Source organism: Aulonocara sp. 'chitande type north' Nkhata Bay, linkage group LG14, assembly GCF_057382095.1.
Source record: "Aulonocara sp. 'chitande type north' Nkhata Bay isolate Kocher_YH1m ecotype deep benthic linkage group LG14, A_spYH_male_GT1.1, whole genome shotgun sequence".
Classification (NCBI taxonomy): domain Eukaryota; kingdom Metazoa; phylum Chordata; class Actinopteri; order Cichliformes; family Cichlidae; genus Aulonocara; species Aulonocara sp. 'chitande type north' Nkhata Bay.
In genome coordinates, this window is record NC_141357.1 from 26,101,626 (window position 1) to 26,117,593 (window position 15,968).

The 15,968-nt window shown below is 40.1% G+C and overlaps 1 pseudogene; it reads left to right on the forward strand.

The window, feature by feature from the left end:
* The first annotated feature begins 4,291 nt into the window (after positions 1-4,291).
* LOC147314717 (extracellular calcium-sensing receptor pseudogene) lies at positions 4,292-5,242 on the forward strand (annotated as a pseudogene).
* Positions 5,243-15,968: the final 10,726 nt, after the last annotated feature.

The window sequence follows — 15,968 nt, forward strand, 5'->3', positions numbered from 1 at the left end:
ACAAAAGTTATGAAGCAAAAATTAGAATACAATAAGGATAAATACAGTACACAACTGTACAGAATAGAATAAAATAAAATACTATATACATTAGAATAAAATATACAATAAGATAAAAATAGAATACAAATGCAATATACAGCTGAGTAAAAATACAACGATGCCAGAAAAGTATTGCACTTAGTGTTATTGCACATGTGTGGATGTGTGTGTTTGATCAGTTAAAGTCTTTATTGTGGAGTCTGACAGCAGTGGGGAGGAAAGACCTGCGAAATCTCTCCGTCCCACACCGTGGGTGCCACAGTCTCCCACTGAAGGAGTGCTCATTCTATACCAGCTAGTCCCACTTCAGTAACCCTACAAACGTCACTGCTGTTTAGTTTTCTGTCTTCATTTATGTTGGAAGTGATAGCAGAGCTGTGCGTTTAAATTTTTTCAGAAATCTCTCAGTCAGAACATGGTTTATCATGTTTAGGTGGAAACTAGCGAGCTAACTTCCTGCTAACTTTAACTCCGTTAAATTTAATAAATTCTGTTTTCTTGGATGCCTGGACGTTAAACTTAATGGTAAAGCAGCAACGCTGATCATTTTATTACAGATGAACGAATTTAGACTGTTTTTAACTCTCAGTGATGATGCAGTGCTCGTTTGACTTTGGGACCTAAAGTAAATGGAGTTTTGGACCCAGATTACTCTGCGAGGCTCCTGACAATGAAGTCCAGCTGATGGCTTAGCAGGTGCCGGCCGTGGACGTATATATATATATATATATATATATATATATATATATATATATGTGTGTGTGTATATATATATATATATATGTGTGTGTGTGTATAGGTGACGGTTTAGACACGTGATGCATTGTCTCCCAAACGTGCATGGACTTTAAGGAAACTGCTTGTTACAGCTTTTATAATACATTCGTTGACTGCTCTTGACCTTGCAAACTACACCAATTTAGTAACATTATTTCATTATTTTTTGTATTTCATTTTGATCAATTAATTTTAATTTCAGCAGGTGGTATCACACTCAAACAGATTGAACACAGACTGAACAGTGGTAAATCCATGATTTAAACCTCCCTATACCACAAAATATTTATGTTTCATTATAAATAGCTGTGTTATACTTGGTGAGACTCTAGAACTTAAAAAAAAATACATATTTTTTTATTATTAGTAATTTTTTGTATGTACTGTTAACATATACTGAGCCTGAGCTTGTTAATATTAAAAACATTTCACTGTAATTTTCACAATAATTCAAGCAATGTTTTGACATTTTGTTAAAATTAAAAGTACGGTATGTTTTAGGTAATTAATATACAGTTGTAAATCGTAAATTCAAATGAAAAAATCAGGAAAGATTGTCATTCAATCTTATTATGTAAATTGTAGGGTGATTAATTGTAAATAATGTTACAGATTTTCCCTGTTGTTTTCAAAGACAATGTGCCATATTACAGTACATTAATATATTTTCAACATATCAGCAGTGTAAAAATAAAAGCAAATCACAATTTTTCAATTTACAGAAATGTAATTTCCATATTACAGTCAATTACTCTTTTTGATTTAATGGTAATTTACCATTGCTATTTTACAGTTATTAACTGTAATTTTTATGTACATTTCTTACAGTGTACTTATAGGGGCAATAATCGTATTTACCCTGTCTGTGATCTTCAAAACTGAAAGACTATGGATAACTTATACATTATCTAGCTAAAGAGTTTTCTAAAGTCTCTTTCAAATTTCTTTATGATTAATGTGCATTGCAAAAGTAGTTTTAGACACTTTTCGATACAAGATAGTTTACTGACATTTAACAATACGTGTAAAGCATTACTTTCCTGATTCCAAGTTTGCCAATCTAAGATCACTGAGCCCTTTGGGAAATTATAGCACATTGGCTACATGTAATACTGTTGTTATAAGAACTGTGCTGTCATGCCTATATGGCAATGCAGTGCAAACATGCAAAGAGGTATCCTCCTATTTCTGTGTGTTCTCAGCACGAACACAGTATCTGGCTGTGAACCGTTTGGCAGGTTTGATATGCCAAGTTTGTTTAAGGAAGGTGACATAATGATCGGAGGAATCTTCCCAATCTTGATCAAACAGATACTCAGCACCTCTACATTTGATAAGGAGCCGCCTAAAGTGCAGTGTGAAGGGTATGATTTAACACAAATGGCTTTTTCATATGTCATGCATGTATGTTTATTTGTGTTTTCATTCTTGACATTGTACTTTATATACATGTGAAGCAATAGCTGGGTTACTTTGATCAATCACTAAAATGTCCTTAGATTTGACCTGCGAATTTATCGATGGACACAGGCAATGTTATTTGCCATTGAAGAAATCAACAATGATCCTGCTCTCCTTCCAAACATATCTCTTGGCTATAGGATCCTTAACTCATGCGCATCTCCTACAAATGCTCTACGTGCTGCACTAGCACTGGCTAGTGGAGCAGAGGAGGTAGATGTATCTTCTCATTGCCCTCCAGCTATATCTGCCCTTATTGCAGAGTCTGGGTCATCTCAGTCAATAGCTGTGGCTGGAATTCTTGGACCCTTTCATATGCCAATAGTAAGAGATAAAGTTTTTTATTTTATGATGCTAAGTGATATTGGTTTTATGGCATTGTATGATGTAACATTGCATGTACACTCTTTCTGTGTTCTATTCTCTTTTATAGATCAGCTACTTCTCAACGTGTGCTTGTCTGAGTGACAGAACTAAATATCCTACATTTTTTAGAACAATCCCCAGCGACTATTTCCAGGCAAAAGCTTTGGCTGCACTGGTCAAACATTTTGGATGGCAGTGGATTGGAGCCATACAGTCAGACAATGATTATGGACGTAATGGAATTCTTGCTTTTAAGGAGGAGGTTGAAAAGTTTGGGGTTTGTGTTGCTTTTGTTGCATCAGTTCTACGCACGTACACAAGAGATGAATTTCTAGAAGTTGTGGAAATAATTAAACAGTCGTCTGTCAAAGTAATTTTAGCTTTTTCTGTTGATGGTGATTTTTATCCTTTGATGCAAGAGATTGTGAACCAGAACATTACAGGAATTCAATGGATTTCTTGTGTGGCTTGGATAACATCATCTCGACCATCCACGCCTGAAATGTATAGATCCTTTGGTGGAACAGTGGGATTTGTAATGCAGAAGATGGCTATTCCTAAGCTTAATCACTTTCTTACAAGTATTAGTCCTTATACAGATCCAAATGCACCTTTCGTGAAGGATTTCTGGGAGATTATCGTGGGCTGCACACCTGTTTTGCCAGGGGTACATGCAGCTACTGAGGACACAACGAAAAGATGTACAGGCAATGAAACATTAATGAATTCCGAGAATGATTTCTTCAATGTCACAGAGCTCAGAGTGACCTATAATGTCTATAAAGCGGTTTATGCTATTGCACATGCTCTGCATCAGCTGGTATTTTGCCAACCAGTTGGAGCACAAACAGTAAAGCGATGTTTAAACCTGACAGATATTCAACCCAAGGAGGTGAGAAATAGTGCACCTGAAAGCTACAATCGTTGAAATTGTTTAAACAAAACCAATAATTGAATATTTATATGTATCTAATGCATTATCTTTTCCTCTCTAGGTCAGTAAAAAATTACAAAGGGTGAATTTCACAAATCAGTTTGGTGATGAGGTGTTTTTTGATGAGAATGGCGATCCTCCTGCTTCTTATGATGTCATTAACTGGCAGTTGATAAATGGAAAAGTGCAACATGTGACACTTGGTCATTTGACATTTGCTGCAAATGGTGATTACAAGCTCAGCATCGAGGAGGAAAAGATAGTGTGGAGGACAGGGAAAAAAGTAATCATGATGTCTCTCTATTTTACATGCAGTACACTTTTAGTATCTCATCCTTTAGTATTCTCTTGTTAACACATAATCATTTACAGCTACAATATTTAAATATTTCTTTTGTCACAGGTCCCCACATCGGTGTGTTCTAATGTTTGCCCAGTTGGAACCAGAAAAGCTCAAATTCGGGGAAAACCTATATGTTGTTTTGACTGTGTACCCTGTGCTGATGGAACTATAGCCAACTCAACAGGTAGACAAGGGATCAATAACAAGAGTGCATGTCCCATATTAAGTTAAAAGTGTACAATTTAACATGCTTGTTTAGTGTCTACATATAACTAATATTTAAAATATTGACTTACTGCATGATATGATTTTATTAAAAGTAATTTTAATTTATTACTATTCCAAGTACAATTGTATATTCTATTAAAATGTTATCTACATACATCACTTACCCTTTCTGTTTATCCTCAACAGGTGCAGCAGACTGCACACCTTGTCCAAAGGAATACTGGTCCAATGAGAGAAAAGATGATTGCATTCCTAGAACTATTGAGTTTCTGAAATATCATGAGCCCATGGGAATAGCTCTAACACTTGTATCCCTGTTAGGGGCCTCTCTCTCCTTGGCCACAATGGTGGTTTTTATCAACTACAGAGAAACTCCTGTGATAAAAGCCAGCAACTTTGAGCTGAGCTCTCTCTTATTATTCTCTCTTTTTCTGTGTTTTCTCTGTCCTCTCACTTTCCTTGGTCGGCCAACAGTCTGGACATGCATGCTGCGCCACACCGCTTTTGGTGTGACATTTGCCCTTTGCATTTCCTGTGTCTTGGGAAAAACCATTGTTGTTGTCACAGCCTTCAAAGCCACATTTCCTGGTAACAACATTGCTGGAAAGTTTGGTCACACACAACAAAGAATCATCATTTGCTCCTGCACTTTGATTCAAATAGTAATATGTGTGTTGTGGCTGAGTTTAAACCCACCTTACCCACATATGTTGTTCACATACAGCAATAAGATTATTGTTCTTGAATGTAATACAGGTTCTCAGGCTTCTTTTTATGCAGTTTTGGGATACATAGGTGTCCTTGCAATCATTTGTTTGATCCTTGCATTTATGGCAAGAAAACTTCCTGATAATTTCAATGAAGCCAAATTGATCACATTCAGCCTGCTGATATTCTGTGCTGTGTGGATTACCTTCATCCCAGCATACATCAGCTCTCCTGGAAAGTTCACTGTAGCTGTAGAAATATTTGCAATTTTGTCTTCAGCTTTTGGCTTATTAAGTAGCATTTTTGCACCCAAGTGTTACATAATATTTCTTAAGCCAGAAAAAAATACCAAGAAACATGTTATGGGAAAAATTATAAACTAAAAAAAAAACCAAAAAACAAAAACATTAACCAATTAAATTATTTTGCTATTTTTGTGTTTACATCATGTATTATTACATTAGTAGACATTACGAGTCACTTAACTCATTCACTGCCAGCCATTGGCAGTGAATGAGTTAAACCCATTGACTCATTCACTGCCATTGACGGCTATAGACGTCAATGGCAGTGAATGAGTTAAAATTCTGTGACACATTAAATAACAGAGTTTTGGAAAAATACATACTTATATCTAATTTTTGACTGATAAGGGATTTATAATTAACTTGTGCAGCACGGTGGCATGTTGGTTAGTACTGATGCCGCATAGCAAGAAGGTCCTCCATCAGACCGGGGTCTTTCTGTGTGGGGTTTGTATGTTCTCCCCTTGTTTGCATGGGTTCCCTCTGGGTACTCCGGCTTCCTCCCACTGTCCAAAGACATGCAGCTTGTAGGGATAAGTTAATTGATTAATCCAAATTGCCCATAGTTGTGAATGCGCGAGTGAATGTGAGCACAAACGGTTGTCTGTCTCTGTGTGTTAGCCCTGCGACAGACTGGCGACCTGTCCAGGGTGTACCCCGCCTCTTGCCCTATTACAGCTGTGATAGGCTCCAGCACCCTCCGCGACCCTGAAAAGGATAAGCGGAAGCAAATGGATGCATGGATTACAGTACACTGCAAGATATGTTCTATGCTGCTGAAAGAAATGGATGTATGTGAGTAAATATATTAAAATTTTGTCTATCTAATCATTGACACGCACACACATGCAAAACAATTTAAGAAAAAAAAAAACAACTCTTGCCTCCTTTTCACTCTATAACAACATCGTAGGTAAGAGACAGTAAATTCCTTTGAATCATCTTTTCCATGCAGTACACTGAGTGCTATTCATAAATGGGAGAGAGATTTTAATAATCATGTTAATAATCCTCTGAGGAGGATTGGAAAGGAGCCATTAAGATAGCTAGATCTACTTTTTCTTGCAACCATTTGTGAAACCCAATACAAAATTTAACCCTACCTATATATAGCTCCTAATGTTTTGCATAAGATTACACCTCATGTTTCCCCTTTTTGTACCAAATGTCCAAAACAAACTGGTACCCTCTTTCATTACTTCTGGAAATGTAAACTAATCAAAAGATTTTTGAGTTCCATATCTCAAGAATTGAGCAATATTTTTAAGAATTAGATCTAAAGGGACTCTGGATATTTTCTTCTTGGTTTACTTTCAAAAGAATCTTTATGAACTTATTTGCAGCGCAAAGTATTAGATAAAATATTGTTGCTGGCTTGGAAATGTATTCTAATTAACTGGGTCAAGGATAAACGTCCCACTGTTAATTTGTGGTAAGGGGAATTGTCTAAAGTTATTTCTCATGAAAGAGTTGCTGCTATCTTAGGAGAAAATGATAATTTGTCCCTCAATGTTTGGTCTCCTTGTCTTATCTAGTTACCAACTGATTTGTCCTAACTTTTGAGAGGGGCCGGTCTTTAGGGTGCCTCCAGGTAATTAGGAAGTGAGGATGGGAGTTCACTTCTCTATCTTCTTTTTTTAAAAATCTGCAGGTGACTAGACAGTAAATTATTATTATTATTTTTTTTTTTTTTGGGGGGGGGGGGGGGGTTCCTAAGTGTTTTTTTCTTTCTCTCCACTTTTCACCACATGTGTAGTTGCAAATAACTTTAAAGATAACTGCTGTTTGGCAGTGTGTTTGCATTTATATGTAATGTAGTGGCCCATTACTGGCAATGGCATAGTGCTTTGTACCATCTAGATTTAATACCTATATAGTAAATTATGAATAATTTCAGGAATGTTGAAAAGAACACATAAATAAATGTTGTGCAAATAATTTCTTTATATAAATGTCATAGTAATTTTAAATAAAATCATCTGAAATGTTCATGTTGTGGAGGTATGTAAGGATGACACAAGAGATCCCAATATTTTACTCCAACCAAGGCTGGACTGGGACAAAAAATCGGCCTGGGCATTTTGACTAGAGACCGGCCCACCAGGATAAATGTGACGTCATTCAGGGGTAAAACCGCAAAGGATTCTGGGAACTTGTGGCAAGAGGTACTAGCGCACGCAGGCTTTCAATTGAACTCAGTTACACAGCGATAAAAAGAAACACAAAAAAATGGCAAGAAGCTGCTGTATTATTAACTTTAATAGCCGGTCGCATGACAGCCACGGGAAGCCGACGGGTAAAGTGATCGTTTTTTTAATCGGATTACGTCGTTGAAGAGAATTTTTTTAAGCCATGTTTCCGAAGTAAGAGCCGACGGATGGTCTGGATATACCAAATATAACGTCTCAGAACACTCCAGCTCACAGGTTAGTCTGCTCCAAGCATTCCCACAAAGGTCAGAGTTTTGTAGTAGTTAATACGTCATTTTTCTTAACATAATTGGTGATCTAGGTTACAAGCAAGTCTGGCGCTGAACAGAAATTGTCGCGCTATGCTCCTTTGTTTATTGTGCATAAATAGTGAATTGCCCTGACACAATATTGCGTTTCGCTTCTGTTATTATGGTACATTGACAAAAACATATACTTTTACTCACAGGATAAAACAGTTGTTTTGTATCACTAATTGTCCAGTGCGATTACAACATACAATATTATTGTCACTGCTACATTTCTGTAATGCTACCAGAAATTATTTCCACTACTAATTAATTACCGTTGAGCTCAAAGGTCCTATTAATAAACGGTTAAGGAATGTGTATTTATGACGACGATTTGTGAGACTGGTAAACTTACCTTTGTTCGTACGATGGTCTTTCATTCTACACGGTGCATTTCAAGGTCCTGCACCCATCCGTCGGTAAACTGTACCTGGGCTTGTTGCAGTGACCTGAAGTTACTAAACTTCACGAGTGTATGCACTCACTCCAAGAACCGTATAATTATAAATCTGAGCGTGGTGAAAGTTGGGCAGCACGCTAACGTCTTTTGTCCCTCTGCAGATCCTTACGAGCACACATGTGTGCTCGTAAGGATCTGACCCTTTCACTCCTTTGATTTTTTCCTCGTATCTTTTCTTTGTCTTTTCGTCGAGTCTGTCTTTGTACGGACCGGCATTGTTCTCCTTTTGTTTTGTACATTACTTTTTTGTGCGGCAAAGAAAAAACAAGAAGGTATTGGAACTGGAGAATGAATGTTTTGCGTTGCTGCAAATGCTTGCATTTGATGCGGTACATGGATTGTTTTGCCACGAGTTCCCGGCATGCAATGCACGAAAATCACGTGATTGCTAAACAAGGGGGAGGGTGCATCCGGCCTCCTCGGCTGTAATTGGGGTCCAGCCCAGAGTCGATCATGACCAACTGGCCAATACAACACCTTTCATTATATATACCCTTCCTAAAAAAAAAAAAAATCCATCGGCCCATATAAACAAAAAATTACCAGCGGCCCGGTTTGCCCGATGGCCAGTCCAGCTATGACTCCAACTTTAGTCTCGGTGGAACTGGTAAACCAAACGGGTTTAGACGGGTTAATGATCAGGCCATGTGCTGCCAAACACTGAAAAACCTGAAGCAGGTGGGACATGTACTATTTCTCCAAGCTACTGGCCACCAGGATATAATCTAGATATTCAAAATGAAGGACAGCCCGCGCAATACCAAGTCAATCAAATGCTGGAAGGTTTGGGCTGCACCCTTCATGCCGAAGGGCATGCGCAGAAACTCAAAAAGGCCAAAATCCTCAACGTGCACAAGATCCTGATACCTGATATATTTATATTTATATTTATATTTATATTTATATTTCTTCATACATTCTTATATAGTTCTATATTGTGTATTTTGTTGTACAGTTATTTTATTTTCAACTTTAATTTATATATTTATCTTTATCTTATTCTTCCCAGTTAAATTTACCCTTCATTCTAATTTGTGTTGTACAGTTATTTCATTTTTAACCTTAATTTATATTCTATTCCTTCCTAGTAAAATTTACCCTTTTTAATTTTTCATATTTATTTCCTATCTTATTCATAGCCTTTTCCTTTTTTGTTTTCTTTAGGTCACGAGCAGTTGTCCAAGCATTTCACTACATATCGTACTGTGTATGACTGTGTACGTGACAAATAAAATTTGAATTTGAATTTGATTTGAATTTGATATCCCTGTACTAAATCAATCATAGAAAAAATCAGGGTCACCGCGAGATGGGTGGAATAATCCTGAATGTGGGAAATGGGATAACGATTGTTTTCCGTGACGTTATTTAGATCTTTTCCGTGGTGCCCAAACCATCAGATTTGTGTACCTTGTGTAATGGGGAAGTCCAGGGACTATTCAAATGCTCCACAATGACCAGGTACTCCATAGTCGCAAACTCCTCCCGAGCGACAGACAGTTTAGTGGGGTCAAGGTGGCGCGTACATGTGCAATTACTGAATCACAGTGTTTGAGAAAGTAGGGACAGTTAGTGAGGGAAACTCAGAAAGCAACCATTAAAAACGTTTCCCAAAGCAACAAAATTAGCATGTACTATGGGCTTGGTACCCCACGTAAAACAGGGTAGTGAAGAAAATGACTCAGCATCAATCAAATATCTGTTAGCAACATCAACCAGTAGTAGGGGAGCACAAAGAAAATCTTCCCCTATTATAGTCATGGAGCTAACGGCAACTACATAGTTCCACCGGATGTCATGAAAACAGAAAAAACTGATGGCATAAAACTACCCTTTTCTGCGGTGCCGCCATGCAGCAATCCCAGACACCATCGATGAGTCAGAGGCCCCCAGAAGAATCGATGGGGGCAAGGGAGATGCCGCCGGTGAGTCAGGAACTATCGTCTGGATGCCGAAGCTCCTAGCAACCAGGAGAATGTAATCTGCTTATTCTTCCAGTAAGTTGTACTTCTTCGTGGCCAGCATCGGGGAGTTGGCAAGGCTCGGAGGAAGAGGTGAATGAAGAGGCCTGATATTTGGACTTATTTCTATTTGTAATTCTAGCTCTCTGAGCCAGGAAATGTTGAGCAGGTCTTTCCAACCCCTTTGGGTTGAGCTCGGAGCTTTTCCACTCTCTGACTGGATCACCTGTGTCTCCTCAACTTCATCATCTCCAATATAAAGGGAATAGCTGTTCCATCCAGTCTCTTTCAGATTATCTTCCTCTCAAGAGTGGTAAACAGGCTCAGTTTAGTTGTTTCTTTTTCTCCTGCTTCCATGTCTACTAATGTCCTCTCTACCCATTTTCCCAGTGCTCATTCCTCCTTTGGCTGCAAGAATTGGATTCTTGTTCCTTGCAATAGCTGGTCGTCTCCCTTAATATTCATTAGATACTCACCTCTATAACTTACCTGGTGGCTCATCCTCCAACTATCCCTACTACGTGATATCACAGACCAGTAGACATCCTTGTTCCCTTACAGGATTTTTTTCTGAAAGACAACAAGCATAATGGCTTAATCCTCTCTTTGTGCACAAATGTTCTGCAAAGTCTATCGAATCTTCAGGTTTCTCTTGATCTTCTAAATTTGTGAAATGCCATTTCCTCTCCAGCTTACTGCTTTAAGCTATGTGTTTGAGAATTATACCAGGGAGTCAAGTACTTCTGATTCAGGAACTACAGTGAAAAATAAGGCTGTTTTACATAGTGAGGAGGTAAAATTATTAACAAGATAATCGGCCTCTGTTGGCGTAGCGTTCAGGTAGCTGCTCTTCTCTGTGTTGGTACAGGGCATTGAAGATGATAACAGTGGGTGGATTAAATTCTGAAACTTAGTTACAGCACTTTGAGAAAGACATCTACTGTGATTTAATAATAATAATAATAATAATAATAATACATTTTATTTGAAAGCGCCTTTCAGAACATTCAAGAACACTGTACATGGTAGAATAATAAAAGCAACATAAAAGCAAGCAGTTTACACAATCATAAAAGCATAAGACATAAAACAAATTTAAAATAGCAGAGTGGAGAGGTTATGTGGGATAAGCTATTTTGAACAAGTGAGTTTTGAGTTGGGACTTAAATTGAATTGAATTGAAAGCCTTTATTGTCATTATACATGGTATAACGAAATTGGAAACAGCTCTATACAAGTGCACACGTGCTTATAGCACATTATAAAAACTATACAATAATTTAACTATACACTTACTATAAATATAAATACACAGTACAGTGCTGACACAGAGACAGACAGGCAGAGAATTGATGATATTTCAGTGCAGATTGCTTTTGTTCAAGTTTGAGTTGAATATGGTAATGGCTTTGAGGAAGAAGCTATCCCTGAGTCTGTTTGTTCTGGCCGTTATGGATCTATAGCACCTGCCAGAGGGCATTAGGTTGAAAAGATGGTAGCCGAGGTGGGTAGTGTCCTTTAAAATGTTTCTGGCCCTACTAAGACAATGGGAGTTGTAGACGACAGACAAGGAGGGCAGGGGGCAGCTGATGAGTTTTTGTGCTGTGTTTACCACCCTCTGCAGTCTCTTCCTGTCTGCCTCCGTGCAGCCAATTCAATTTCAATTAAATTTTATTTATATAGCGCCAAATCAAAACAAAAGTCGCCTCAAGGCGCTTCATAGATACAGAGAACAACCCAACAATCATATGACCCCCTATGAGCAAGCTCTTTGGCGACAGTGGGAAGGAAAAACTCCCTTTTAACAGGAATAAACCTCCAGCAGAACCAGGCTCAGGGAGGGGCAGCCATCTGCTGCGACCGGTTGGGGTGAGAGAAGGAAGAAAGGATAAAAGACATGCTGTGGAAGAGAGACAGAGGTTAATAACAGGTATCGTATAAATGATGACACTGGACGCAGCGTGTTCGGGTGATGTGTTCCAACTTTACTCGTAACCCGGAAGCTCCCCCCACACACAGCCTTATGGGAACAGTAGTCTACCGCTACACCTCATCCTTTTAGCTAAAGACATACTTCATAACGTCTCAAACAGCTCACTAGAACAGAAATGGGGAACATCATGAAACGTGAAAATTATACACATCCCTCATTTGTTCACTTACATTTAAACAAAACACATTGTAAACATCTCTAACAGCTTAACCCATCTTTGAATAGGGCATGAATGGATAACTTCAGAGAATTACACATCCAGTCTTTCAGGAGGTCTCACCACTCGACCAGATCTGGTAATAGTCCCTGTTGGTCTGAGGTGGCTCCTATTTCTCCTCAGAAAACCCCTGTCTGTCTCTACCACATAGGATCTGGGAGCACTGGCAGGTCCAACTACTGCTCCGGTAGTTCCTTCAGTGGTAATCCACACTTTCTGTCCTGACGATAGTTCCGGAAGTGGTCTGACTCTATGTCTGCGGTTGTAGTGTTTTGCCTGCTCACGCCTCCCCTCCTCATCTTTTTTGCGAAAAGCCTGTAGGTCAGGCCACTTTGGCACCAGCTTTGTGAACACTTTAGCATCTTTCATCATCGCTAGTGTTTGATCTACTGCTGGGAGGATGTGTCTTTCTCTTTTGACTACTGTGTTCAGGGTGTGAGGTCCACACATATTCTGGGGGGCTTTCCTGCTGGTCTGGGGACCACTACCATGCCAGAACACCACTCTGTAGGCTCAGTGACTTTGGAGATAACACCCATTTCTTCCATTCTGTGCAGCTCATTTCTCACTGCATCTCTGAGGGGAAGAGGAACGCGTCTTGGGGCAGATAGGGCTATTGGTACAGCTCCTTGCTCTATCTCAATATGATAAGGCTCCCTCAGCATGCCTAAACCTTTAAAAACGTCTGGGTATGCTGCCCTGAAATCTGTCACAGATTCCGTTACTGTGCTTACTCTGTACACAAGACCCAGAGCCTCACACGCTGGCCTGCTTAGCAATGGCTGTACTAGACCTGACACAAGGTAGACGTCTTGAGAAACACTGCGCCCTTTCACTGCTAGCTGTGCCTCGAAGCAGCCTTTAACATTGAGTGGGTTACTGCCCGGCCCTAGTAACTTCTTTCTGGGTCTCTGCAGCTTACCATCCCTGTCTGGACTGTACAAACCCTCTGGAATAGATCTAACATCCGCCCCTGTGTCAAGTTTAAAATATACATTTTCCCCATTTAACTTGATCTTTTGCACCCAGGGCTGTGACCTCCCAGTCTCTACTTCACCCAAGAACACACAATCCTCGCTGTCTGCATCTTTCTGATTTTCTGTCACTTTGCGTAGTGCTGTAGCTTCACTACTGCGACAGACCGCAGCAAAGTGCCCTTTTTTCTGACATTTTTGACACTGTACCTCTTTGGCTGGACATTCTTTCCATGAGTGTTTGTTCTTGCGACCACAGCAGCCACATTCCTTTCCACTTTGTTTGATTGGCTTTTGTTCTTTCTTCTGCCACATCTGCGTTTTCCCGCGTGTTGTATTTGTCCGTATTGTGTCCATGTTCAGTGTTTTCTCCACTGCCGCGCTGCTGTGAAGTATTGATTGTTGTTTCTTTACCGTTTCGCTCTGCCTAACTTTCTCAATGGCTTTAGCAAGAGTCAACTCTGAGTCCATTTGCAGCAGCTCCGACAGTCTTTTGTCTTTTGCCAACTACAATTCTGTCCCTTATGAGTTCGTCTTTGAGTGCTCCAAATGCACAATTTTCTGCAAGTTTGTGCACAGCAGTGATGAACGACTCTGTACTTTCCCCTTCCTGTTGCCGTCTGGAGTTAAACTGTGCTCTTTCAAAAATTACGTTGTGTTTTCCTACATAATGTTTGCCAAATGCCTCTTTGACAGTTGCATATTTCTTTTTATCTGCATCGCACAGTGGTAAAACTGCCAAAACATCATCAGCAGCGTCTCCCATAGCGTACAGGAGTGCATTAACTTGATACTCGTCTGATTTGTTATCAAGAGCAGTTGCAATGCGAAATCTTACGAACCTTCTGACCCACTTTGGCCATTCGGCAGGATGAGAAAAGTCAAATGTTTCTGGGGGTGTTATTTGTACCGTGGTCGCCATCGTGACGTGTGGATCCCTGGCTTCCTCGCGTTCAGAATCCAAGCTTTCCGGTGCACCGACCTCGTCTCCTCCTTCCGACATGTGAAGCTCGTGCTCGACTGCGCACACGCCCTGTTGCTAGCACTGGTCACAGCCTCGGACACGCTTCACCTGCATGCCGGTCTTGTTCGGGTTACCGATGTGAAAACTTCTCTCGCAGTTAACTGCACTGTACTGTACTCGAAAAAGAAGAAGAAAAAAAAACTGTGGAGACCGCTATTCGCACTTCTGACACCACGTATAAATGATGACACTGGACGCAGCGTGTTCGGGTGATGTGTTCCAACTTTACTCGTAACCCGGAAGCTCCCCCCACACACAGCCTTATGGGAACAGTAGTCTACCGCTATAGGTATGATTCAATGCAGAGAGGTCTATTAACACATAGAGAGTGAGAAAGGTGACTGGAAAGTAAAAACTCAATGCATCATGGGAATCCCCGGCAGCCTACGTCTATTGCAGCATAACTAAGGGAGGATTCAGGGTCACCTGGTCCAGCCCTAACTATAGCAAAAAGGAAAGTTTTAAGCCTAATCTTGAAAGTAGAAATAGTGTCTGTCTCCCAAATCCAAACTGGAAGCTGGTTCCACAGAAGAGGGGCCTGAAAACTGAAGGCTCTCCCTCCCATTCTACTTTTAAATACTCTATGAACAACAAGTAGGCCTGCAGTGGGACAGCGAAGTGCTCTAATAGGGTGATATGGTACTACAAGGTCATTAAGATAAGATGGGGCGTGATTATTTAAGACCTTGTATGTGAGGAGCAGGATTTTGAATTCAATTCTGGATTTAACAGGAAGCCAATGAAGGGAAGCCAAAACAGGAGAAATATGCTCTCTCTTTCTAGACCCTGTCAGTACTCTTGCTGCAGCATTTTGGATTAGCTGAAGACTTTTCAGTGAGTTTTTTGGACATCCTGATAATAATGAATTGCAGTAGTCCAGCCTGGAAGTAATAAATGCATGAACTAGTTTTTCAGCGTCACTCTGAGACAGGATATTTCTAACTTTAGAGAGCAGTCCTACATATTTGTTTAATATGTGCGTTGAAGGACATATCCTGGTCAAAAATGACTTCATGGTTCCTCACAGCGTTACTGGAGGCAAAAGTAATGCCATCCAGAGTAAGAATCTGGTTAGATACCATATTTCTAAGATTTTCAGGGCCGAGTACAACAGCCTCAGTTTTATCTGAATTAAGGAGCAGAAAGTTAGCGGCCATCCAGGTCTTTATGTCTTTAAGACATTCCTGCAGTTTAACTAATTGGTGTGTGTTATCTGGCTTCTCCTCCTTGAATCGCTACCTTATCGTGGTGGAGGGGTTTGTGTGTCTCAGGGATCCCAGGGGCTATGTTGTCTGGGGGCTTTTGCCCCCTGGTAGGGTCTCCCATGGCAAATTGGTCCTGGGTGAGGGACCAGACAAACAAAGAGCGATTCAGAGGAATGGCCTCCCTGATCTGAACCCGAGCGGTGCTTTGTTATTGGACTTCTGTGCTAATCACAGTTTGGCCATAACGAACACCTTGTTCGAACATAAGAGTGTCCATAAGTGCACGTGGCACCAGGACGCTCTAGGCCGTAGGTCGATGATCGATTTTGTAATCGTATCACCAGAACTGCGACTATATGTTCTGGACACTCGGGTAAAGAGAGGGGCTGAGCTGTCAACTGATCACCACCTGGTGGTGAGTTGGATCAGGTGGCGGGGGAGGACGCTGGACAGACCTGGTAGACCTAAAC